The sequence below is a fragment of the Ipomoea triloba genome, chromosome 1, assembly GCF_003576645.1.
Source record: "Ipomoea triloba cultivar NCNSP0323 chromosome 1, ASM357664v1".
Classification (NCBI taxonomy): domain Eukaryota; kingdom Viridiplantae; phylum Streptophyta; class Magnoliopsida; order Solanales; family Convolvulaceae; genus Ipomoea; species Ipomoea triloba.
The window spans coordinates 683,740-695,942 of NC_044916.1; the positions used below are offsets into that span (position 1 = coordinate 683,740).

The window sequence follows — 12,203 nt, forward strand, 5'->3', positions numbered from 1 at the left end:
ACAATTCTATCCGGTTCAGTCAAGTCTCTTATGATTACGTGAAATCTGCGCCCATCCTAGAATCAAATTAATTATCAGAATATAGAGTTAGTTACAAGGTACTACGTTGCAGTGATGCATGCCTGTTTAAAAAAGTTGATTATAGTCAGAAACCTAAGGTTTTCTATTAGAAATTACCTTTCCAATCAACTTTACAACTATTTCCAACATACTGTGACAGGCTACTTTGTGTTCTTTTCTCTTCTTGTCTGGGAATGAGGAGAAGCAGAACAACATGACTATAGAGGCAGGCAAGAACTGGGTTCCATTCTACAAGCTCTTCTCCTATGCGGATTTTACAGATAAAATCTTGATGGGAATTGGCACAGTAGGTTCCATCGCGAGTGGTGTGTGTGAGATAATGGTGGTTGTCTTCTTCGGAGAGCTGATCGATGCCTTTGGACACAACAAGGATAGAAACAATGTTGTTCCAGCAGTTTCCAAGGTATTTACTTTAAGAATGTTTTTAGACTGTCTGCAAATCGAGTTAAATGTGCTGCTTATCAATGTCTAACCTGTCAAATTTAGGTGTCATTGAAATTTGTCTATGCTGCTTTTGCTATGGGTGCATCCTCGTTTTTTCGTAAGTACTTTTAGCCATTGATCATATCTCCCTCTTACAGTTTTTCCTAGTACTGCATTTCAGAACCATGGGTTGGTTAATCTTTGTACACAGAGGTGGCTTGCTGGATAGTCACAGGAGACCGACAGGCTGCCCGAATAAGGAACCTTTATTTGACAAGTATTCTAAGACAAGACATCGGTTTTTTTGACAAGGAAATAAGCACAGGTGAAACTACTGCAAATATGTCCGGTGACATTGTTGTCCTGCAAAATGCTATGGGTGAAAAGGTACACTACCCATCATTCCAAATGTTTGAGAATTCTCAGTTTAAATTATCTCTGAACTTTTCACTGTGTGCATATATAGGTGGGGAAGTTCATTAAGCTGGTTGCAGAATTTGTAGCAGGATTTGTGGTTGCCTTAGTTAGAGGGTGGCATCTTGCACTGGTTATGTTATCCACTCTTCCCCCCGTGGGGCTATCTGCCGCGATCACATTAATCTTCATGGCGAAAACTGCATCTCGTGCACAAAGCGCTTATACTACAGCTGCAAATGTAGTAGAGCAGACTGTTAGCTCAATTAAAATGGTATGGTTCTGAGCCTCTAATTCACGGCATCCCATGATGCCATTTGGTCTGGTTCTAAGTTTACTTGAGTTGTTCTCTCCCTCTCCCTCTCCCAGGTTGCGTCGTTTACAGGAGAAAACAAAGCGGTGGCTAGCTACAAAGCGTCGCTTGCCAAGGCTTACAAGTCTGAGGTTTATCAATATCTTGCTCAGGGATTAGGCATTGGGACATTCACGTTTATTCTGTTCTCCAGTTTCTCTCTGTCTTTCTGGTATGGTGGGAGGTTGGTCTTGGAAAAGGGCTATATGGGCGGTGAAGTTATTAATGTAACCTTAGCTGTATTGTTCGGATCAATGTGAGTTCTTGATTTGTAATCCATAAAGTGCCCAAACTTGCTAAAGAACACATTTTCTGTTGGAAATTTTTCAACTTTTTTAAATATGCTCATATCAGGGCTCTGGGAAAAGCATCAGACTGTATGGAAGCATTTGCTACAGGGCAAGCTGCAATGTTCAAGATGTTTGAGATTATAAACCGAAACCCAGAGGTGGATGCAAACGAGATCGACGGTAGAGTGTTGGATGATATTCGAGGCGAAATTGAGCTGAGAGATGTCTGTTTCAGTTACCCAACCAGACCAAAGGACCAAATACTCAATGGGTTTTCAGTGTTAGTTCCCAGTGGGAAAACCTTAGCTTTGGTTGGTCACAGTGGCAGTGGCAAGTCAACAGTGATAAGCCTGATAGAGAGGTTCTATGATCCACAATCTGGAGAAATCCTCATTGATGGGGTCAATATTAAAATGTTCAAGCTGAAATGGCTCAGGCAACAAATCGGCCTGGTAAGTCAAGAGCCTGTTCTATTCACAACCACTATAAAAGAAAACATTGCCTATGGAAAAGACTGTGCAACTATGGAGGAAATCAAAGTTGCAGCCGAGTTGGCAAACGCTTACAAGTTCATTAAAGATCTGCCTCAGGTTTCATTCATTTCGCTAACTATGTTCATTGATAGATATTGTCCATCAACATTAACCAGAAGGCTGCTGGTTTTTTTGTGTAGGGACTAGACACCATGGTAGGAGAAAGGGGAACTCAGTTGTCAGGTGGACAGAAGCAGCGAATCGCCATAGCTCGAGCAATCTTAAAAGAACCGCGGATTTTGTTGTTGGACGAGGCAACGAGTGCCCTAGATGCTGAATCTGAAAGAGCTGTACAAGAAGCACTGGAAAAAGTTATGGTGAATAGAACAACTGTCATAGTTGCACATCGTCTAAGCACAATTAGAAAAGCGGATATCATTGCAGTTGTTCATCAAGGACAGATTGCAGAGAAAGGTATCTGATTATCTCAACTCACATGACCTTATTAATCCATACGTTCTTTATTCTCAAAAAAATCCGTATGTTCTCTATTATATTTTCAATGTAAGACTCTTAACAATGGTTTTGGCATTCAGGCACTCATTCTCAACTTCTCAAGAATCCTGAAGGAGCCTACTCTCGGCTTCTGCACTTGCAAGAAGCGAATAAAGCAGAAGAATTGCAGGGAGGTGAGGATATGACAGCAGAATCCAATATAGTGTTGGAAAAATGGAGCTCGGGTTCAATGTCAATAGAAGTTGCTGAAAACTATCCCTCAAGACATGGGATTTCATCCAACAAAACACCCGAAAAGGCGGCAGATGTTTCACTTTGTCGCTTTGCCTCACTCAGCAAGCCAGAACTTCCAACACTCGCAGCAGCTGCCACTTCTGCTCTAATTTATGGAGCTATCCTCCCCGTTTTTGGATTACTTTTTGCCAATATGATCCAAACATATTACTTGCCACCAAATAAAATGAAGAAAGATTCAGCATTCTGGGCACTAATGCTTGTAGTTCTTGGAGCAGTGTCATTACTCTCTATTCTGATAACGTCATGCCTATTCGGGGTTGCTAGAGGTAAACTGATCAATCGAATTGCATCCATGTGCTTTGAAAAGGTCGTTCATACAGAAATTGGTTGGTTCGATGAGCCACAGAACGCGAGTGGAGTACTAGCTGCAAAGCTCTCTTCTGATGCAGCTACAATCAGAACATTAATCAGTGATGCCCTTCTGCAGATGATTCAAAATCTTGTTTCTTGTATAATTGGTTTTGTCATTGCTTTTCGAGCAAGCTGGCAGCTATCCCTGTTTTCCTTCATCATGTTCCCACTAATCGGGGCAAATATATACGTTGAAGCCAAGCACACGAAAGGGTTCAGTACTGACACAAAGGTCTGCTATCAGTTTCTTGATCAACTGTAACATATTCACCTTAAAACCAAAAACAAAGAAACAGTTTCTAAATTTAGTCTCAATGGTTTCAGATGTTGTACGAGGATGCCACGCAAGTTGCCAACGATGCAGTTGGAAACATGAGAACAGTGGCATCCTTCTGTGCAGAAGAGAAGGTCATGGAACTGTACAACACAAAATGCGAGAAACCAAAGAGGAGAGGAATTAAGAGAGGGCTGATAACAGGGATGAGCTTTGGTCTAACCTGTACTTTGATATTCTTCGTTGACGCCAGCGTTCCTTATTTTGGTGCACATCTCATAGCAGATGGCAAAGCAACATTTGAAGATTATTTTCGCGTAAGCATCATACCATACAATCATATTTCTTCAGCAACATATTGGTACTGAAAGTCTGAAAGAGAGTTCTTTCACTTTCTTTTCATCTGACAGGTTTTCTATGCAATGTATTTTACAACTTCTGTACTATCTCAATCAAGCTCCTTCACCCAAGATTTCCGAAAAGCAAAAGCTGTTGCTAAGTCGATATTTGGGCTTCTAGATAGACAGTCTAAGATGGACCTCGACGAGAAGTCTGGTTTGGAACTAGACTCAGTGCAGGGAGAAATTGAGTTTCAAAATGTATTCTATGCATATCCAACTAGACCAGATGTCAAAGTTCTCTATGGTTTCAGCTTCACAGTTCAGAACGGGAAGGTATGTTTCATCCATTCTTTTTACTATTTTGAACCAGTTTAAACGTGGCGTTTTAAAAACCTCTACTGTTACCAGACAGTTGCACTGGTGGGGAAGAGTGGGAGTGGGAAGTCGACAGTGATAGCATTGCTGCAGAGATTTTATGATTGTGATTCGGGGCGAATATGATAGATGGAGTTGATATTAGAAATTTGAACCTGAAGTGGCTAAGGAAGCAGATGGGGCTTGTAAGCCAAGAACCAGTTTTATTAAATGACACCATCAGAGCAAACATTACCTATGGGAAAGAAGAAGATGTAACAGAAGGAGAAGTCATAGCTGCAGCAGAGCTGGCAAATGCTCACAAGTTCATCAGTGGCCTGCAACAGGTCAGGAAGCTTGCATACAAATCACAATAAAATGAGTATTTTTTTCTGTGTTCTTTAGCCTAACATGACACAAAAAAAATGCAGGGATATGACACGGTGGTAGGGGAGCGAGGGGTTCAGCTGTCTGGGGGACAGAAGCAGCGAGTGGCCATTGCCCGAGCCATTATGAAGAGCCCTAGAATACTGCTGTTGGACGAGGCGACTAGCGCACTAGATGCTGAATCGGAGAGGATGGTTCAGGATGCACTGGATAAGATTATGGTTAACCGGACCACGATTATCATAGCACACAGGCTGTCAACAGTTAGAGGAGCTGATGTAATTGCTGTAGTTAAGGATGGGGCTGTTGTGGAGAAGGGAAAGCATGATATGCTTATTGCTAAAAGAGATGGTCACTATGCTTCCCTAGTTGCACTCCAGACATGCCCTTCATCAGAACCATCAGCAGCAGATGTATACAGCTTATAGAAATTTTGCCCAAACAGCTCAGTTAGTTCCTGGGTGGTAGATTGCGAGTAAAGACACAAGATCAAGCCTGACAGCTATAATGTAGGAGATACAATGTGGTGGGCACCAGGTCGTCTCCTGGGTCACTGTGATTTACCCTCCGCTATTTTGTCAGGTCGTGGTATGAAGGCCCTAGGGTGAGGAAATTTCTCCTTTTGTGGGGAAGCTTATAGAATTTTTTACAAATATTTATGTCCATAATATTTGTAGAATTACAGAGAAATGAAATGATGTTCAATAATTGTTATACACAGTTACCCACACCATATCTCTTCAAGATCAAGTTAACCACATACAGGCAAACAGAAGCTAAAAATGAGCTTATAAACTAGACATTATTAGATTGTACTCACAGAAAATATCAAAATATATAAACTAGATTTAACTCCATCTTCATAGTTCATACTCATCACTCATACGAGATGCCGTTATCCAACTCTTATCCATTAAAAACGACTTCCTAAAATATTAAATTAATTAGCATTTAAAGCAAATTAGTAGTCCAAGATATTAAATTAAGTACATAGTTAAATGCTAGTTTACACTAATTAAACCTTTGCCAATATAATTAAATCTTTGTTAACACTAATTCAACAAATTTCAAATAGAATACAACTAATTTAAACACAGACCACGGTGTGACCAATCACCGGATGCACAAGGGAAAGTCGAAAGCCAGGAAAAAATAGATAGAGATCTTACCTCACTGCACAAATTTCAAATAGAATACAACTAATTTAATCACAGACCACGGTGTGACCAATCACCGGATGCACAAGGTAAAGTCGAAAGCCAGGAAAAAATAGATAGAGATCTTACCTCACTGCACCTGCCAAAGAAAAGTTAAAGGTTGCAAACGTCGAGAAAGAAACCACGCTAATAGTCCCCGTCTCACACTATCGGTCTATACCTAATAAACAAAATGGCAAAGTATCAAAATCACAGAACATTGCAATGAAACTGGTCTCCAAACTTTCTTTTCAAACTCTAATATCTAAATTCAAGCTTCTAACATCTAAATTCAAGCTCACATAGAGCTATTTGAAAAAGTTTTTAATAGAAAAATGTTAGAAAGTCTATTCAACCAACTTAGTGACAGTATTATACATCTCACGTGAGACGGTCTCATAAAAGACCTACTCTTCTACTGTTAACCTTCCCTCAAAAATCAGTTCAGAGCTGCAGGGTGATGAAGGAGCTAAGCTGCTAAGGCAGATAACTGCAAATTAAACCCCTTAAAATGCTCCAGTCCACTTCACAGGAAACAGTAGTAATGTTAAGGTTAATCTCATTTGCCTTCCAAATTTTTTCAAACAAGTTTCGGGGAACTGTAAGAACTAATAAAATAATCATAACTTTATCCAGAAAACAAAGGAAAAACAATGCATAATAAGGAATAGGAAGTCCAACTTTCCACTGCCAATCAAATTTGCACTCCCAAGCTCATTTCAGCACACTCTAAAATCAGAAAAATGATATTATGAATAATCAAAGGGCTTATCAAAAAAGGGCAGATAAACTATTATGTTTTTTCATATTTGAGTTGCAATAATAGCCTACAATATCTGTTAATTTTCACATACTAATAATTTAATAATGATGCCAACACTCTTTGAAAACCCAAAAATCGAGACTCTGCTAGAACAGTCCATAATTAATGACAAAGCCAAGAAAACAGATATTGTGTTAACAAATACTCCCTAAAAGATAAATATAGTCTCTCAATAAGAATGTTGTTAGCCAGAAAGCTACAGAAACTATGAATAAACCGCTTAAGACAGGAAGGTATGGCAAACTGTAAGAATAAATATTAAAGCTGAAGTGAAATCTTCAACAATAGATATGAAGAAGCATCTAAAACTAGTTCTCAATGCCTAAGAACACAAAAATCTTCTCAGTGGAAGAGGGCGGATTGAAAATAGCCTTTGTTAGAACTCATTGACACCACGAACTCAACTAATGATCAATGTAGCACAGAAAACCTTCTTTCAGATACCAACCAAATCACATCATGAAATGAATTAAATAACATTGGAAATTGAGGATTATTACCGTGTTAGGGCAGATTGACGGCTGCGGTGGAGATCACGTCGACGACGGCAGCAGCTGGGTCGAGAGAAGTCTACGACGGCTATGGCGGAGGAGAGAGGTCGACAACGGCTATGGAGGTGGAGAGAAACCGAAGAAGCAGGCTATGACGGTGGCAGTCCATGGATGTGGCGGCTTTGGGAGAGAGTATCGGCTATGGCAGAGACGGAGAATATTAGCTTTGGCGCGAAATACATTTTGTCTAAATTCAGTTAACTAAGCTAGGGTTAAGTGGTATATACGACGGTTATATGGTATAACCGCCGTATATGCATACAAATAAAAAAATTAAAAATAATATATATTTATACTGCGGTTTAGCCACAGCAGTATAAACTAATAAAATTTTTTAAAAAATAAAAATATAATATTATATATATTTATATATATGGCGGTTATAAACAAACCATTGTATATACTATAAATACCTAATAATTTTTTTCTAAAAAATTAGTATATATGGCGGTTATTGTATAATTGCCATATATACTCTAAATATTTTTAAAAAAAAATAATAAATGAAATATATTATATATGATGGTTAATGATATAATCATTGTATATACCTAAAATAACAAAAAAAAAATTAAAAATTGCATTAATGTATATAAGACGGTTAATAGTATAACTGCCATATATACGTCAATTTAAAAAAAAATTACATTAAGATATATATGACGATACATAATATATATATATATACACACACACACACACACACGTAAAAAAAAATTTAAAATTACACTAGAGTATATACGGCGGTTAAATAATTGCCATATATATGTAAAATAACAACAAATAAGAAAATTCCATTAAGGTATATACAGAGGTTAATAGTATAACCGTCGTATATACGTCAATTTAAAAAAAAAAAAATTAGGTTATGTACGGCACTTATTTAAAAACTGTCGTCTATTAAGTGACTTAGTATATATTAGATGGCGGTTATGCACAAAATCGCTATCTATTAAGTGACATAGTCACGTAGTATTAAAAATATATATTATATTGCGATTATTAAAAAGTGTTATCTATTAAGTGATGTAGTAGAGCATATTTGTAGTAGTGGCAGACAATTGTTCTTCTACATGTAATAAGAAAGAAAGTAGCACAAGTCCTTCATTGATTTTTATGGTGTTTTTCAAGGGTCACTATCAACAACAATTTTTTTAATCAGAACATGAGGGAAAAACCCAAAAACTAACTACACTGAAAGAGCTGCCCCCGACTAATAGGGCCTCGCCAAAGAAATCTAGCACCAATCTGATCCTCCTAAAGCATTTCTTTTGGCCCATTCGTGGCTTCATCCAACTTATTGAAAATAATCTAACTCGTGAGAGCTTGGTTAGCTAGTGCATATATATAGTATATTTTGTTCCCTATAAACATGCATTATACCAATACCAATATGACCAAACTTGGCCATCGCGTCAAGACACCTAGTGATGATGTTGTTATATTGCCCCTTAGGACGAGTAAACCTCGACAAATGATCCGTCGTGATTTTAGAATCGCTTTCCACAATGATCTTGGGAATACCCATCCGATGAGCCATATGTAAACCTTGGAGCACTCCCCAAGCCTCCGCTTCTCCAATAGAGCATCGACCGATCTTGTGCATGAAGTCATAAAATATTAGGTCACATAACAACATGTTTTGTTTTGGGGGTAAGTTTGATTATTCAATAAATAATGGTAGTGCACCACCTATTTTTAGGATCAACGGGCAAATTTTTTTATTTGATTAGGAGCCTATTATCACCTGATGGTAGCCAATCGAAATTTGCACAATTACATTTACGACACACAACTAACATGAAATTTCTAATCGTATATATTAGTTGTGTAAGCTATTTCTTAAGACTCTATTGTCATTTTCTAAGAGCTTCATATGTTATTTACATAAATATACTAAAAATCTCATTTTACTATAACAATTTACAAAAAGAAAAGTAAAAAAATTAAAATTAAAATTAAAATTAAAATTAAAAAATCAATTTACTCACGAATAATACTATATCAATATAACTTATATTATTATAACATTTTAGTATAACAATATAACTTATATATTTACAACATTTTGTCCGTGCATCACACATGTTACATACTAATGTGTGTGTGTGTGTATATGCTTTGCTTCTTTATTTTAATCAATACAAAAATAAATTTTAATTTTTCATACCAAAGTTTATACAATGTGGAGTAATTAAATAATATACTGCAACCATTGTTTTAAATAAATAAATAAATGTGTGCTCGAGTCTCACTAGTGACGGTGTGGGAACAATCTTTCAAGTGGGAAGAAAAAAAAAAACAAAAGCAAATACGCATGAAATGATTAATCCCAAAAGATACAATAATGAGCTCCGTAATTATTGCAATATCTTGTGAAGCTCATCATGTTGAACATCTCCTGTGTACTCTTTTGTCACTTCAGGAAAAAGACACCAAAAAATTAAAAGTTCTTTGGATCATCATTAGATTTGTAACTTTGTGGAATGAGCTCCGTAATTATTGCAATACTTTTTTTTAGCATAATTATTGTTGCAATACTTGTGAAGCTCATGTTGATCATCTCCTGTGTACTCTTTTGTCCCTCCAAGGAAAAAGACATAGGTCCTATTTGGTAAATGGTTGTTAACTGATTGGGTTGGTTGTTTGGGTTAGAAGGTATGATATCTTGATAATATTAGCTGATTGTAGAAAGTTATTTGATAAAGTAGCTGTTAGCTGATAGCTGTTTGATATAATTTCTTTTCTCAAAAAACTAATTGAAAAGGCTGCTTTGAGTAGCCTTTTGAATTTTAGCATTTAGAGTTACAAAAAGCTTATTAGCCAAACAACTAATAGGCCCTGTTTGGTAAACAACTTTCTACAATCAGCTAATATTATCAACAAATCATACCTTCTAACCCAAACAGCCAACCCAATCAGCTAACAACCATTTACCAAACAGGGCAATAGTGGTCAAATAAGCCAAAATTGGCTGATAGGCTGATTATTTACCAAACAGGGCCATAAAAAATTAAAAGTTTTTGGATCATCATTAATTAGCTTTGTAACTTTGTGGTTATAAAATAAAAAATACTTAATCTATTCCTAAAAATATACTCCCAACTTTTATTCTCACTTGTGTTCAAATTTGATTGGGGAAAGAAAAAAATGGATGGATAAATAATATCATGACCCTCTATTAAATTGAGCAATCAAAGCTGCAAAATCATAGGGAGTAGAAAATGAGAATAAGAATTGGGAATACATGTAGAACTACTCTTATCAAATAAATCGTTTGATCAACTTAGCTGAAGTTGTTATAATCTAAGTTGTCTATAATAACAACTAACCGACTTATACCAAGAAGGTCAATACACCACTCCTACAGGGAGTCAAACTTAACCGACTTAAACTAAGAAGATCAATACACGGCTCCTACGAGAAGTCGAACTTGTAACCTTGTGGTTACGAAATCATAACTTAACGTGATTGGATTGCTTCAAATTAAGATGTTCATAGCTGACCGACTACAATAAAAAAGTTCAATAAGTTGCTGAAATTTGTAACCTTAGGATAACCGGCCAAAGCAATAGGCTCACCAACTTGACTGAGTTATCTAAATAAAACATTATTTTAAGCGGAGAGAAACTAAAAGAGGGATAGGAGAGTGTAGAAGGATTCAAGCATGCTTATGTTCTATCGGCATTGTTCTGATGTTTCCATTATCAATTGCTACAATGAAAGAGTGGTACAACTGTGGAGGATCCTGAAATCAATCCATCATTGAAGGTCAAAATCAAGCAAGCAAGAGTATATTGATGCAAATTACATGAGGGACATATATAATATTGTAGGAAATTTCAAAAGTGGTACAAATAGACATTGATGTTGGGTATAAGTGTATAACCAGGTATGACGATATGTTAGGTTGCATAAGGTACTATGAGAACAAGTGTTTTGACATTTGGCAATGGTCGTGTCGGTCTAAGATTAGTTCGGTTTGAGTTAGCTAGGCCTAAGCATGAAACTTGACGAAATAGCCATAGAGCAACTCTTATAGTGTTTAATTTGTTTGTTTGTTTTTTTATTTTTTTGTAGGTTCTTGTGAGGTGGAAGAGAGAAAATAAAGGAGATATAAGGGTGTATGCCCGACAAGTGAGGGTTTCCAGTGGGCGTGTGTAACACACGCGCTCGTTGGTTGGGCAGTGAGAGATAAGGGTGTATGCCCGACAAGTGAGGGTTTCCAGTGGGCGTGTGTAACACACGCGCTCGTTGGTTGGGCAGTGAGAGCATTTGCGTGTCTCACTACTACTTTTTTTTTTTTAATTGCCCAAAAATCATGTGTTGCAGGAGAATCCAAACATAAAAAACCTACTCTTCTCACCTTTGTAAAACATTTGCTTAGTTTTTACTGTGTAAAAGTCTTTCCATGCACCATTGATGGGGATGCTACAAACAATAACTTTCAAGGCTTTTTCTTTTCTTCCCTTTTTCTCCTCCATCTCTTTCATACTTGGCAACAAAAAATCTCATTAAAAAATCTTAGTATTGAGGTTACTTTTATAAAGGATTTGTCCTTACCATCCCAAAACCAACCAAACAATATAATCAATATTTTCACTAATTTCTTTTTTCACCAACCAAACAATGGAATCAATCTTCCTAATAATATAATTGATTTTCTATGAAATTTCAATTTCATGTCCCCTCAAGTATTTTTTTCACTAACCAAAAGGGCTCTAAGAGTTTTCTATTAGAAATGATTTCGCTATCAACTTTTCACTATTTCAAACTATCTATAAAGGACATCCTTATCAGTGTTTTTTTCTCAGTTGATAGTACAGTGATCAAGTTCATAACTGATGTGAGACCAAGTTTTTAATGCAATTCTTACCCTGCAAAGCAAAGTTATCTGTGGACCCCACTTGACAAATTCAACATGATGAAAAGAAGACTTGTAATTGCTTTTGTTTTGATTTTGTTCTGTTCGATGCAGCTTTGCATTCTCTCTTTTTCTTTTTTTTACTTCCTCTCTCCTCTCTTTCTCTTTTCTGTGTGGAATGACAAAAACCAAAAACAAAAAAAAAAAAAAAAAAAA

The 12,203-nt window shown here is 36.7% G+C and overlaps 1 pseudogene; it reads left to right on the forward strand.

The window, feature by feature from the left end:
• The first annotated feature begins 337 nt into the window (after positions 1-337).
• Positions 338-4,981, forward strand: LOC116029419 (annotated as a pseudogene).
• The last annotated feature ends 7,222 nt before the right edge of the window (positions 4,982-12,203 follow it).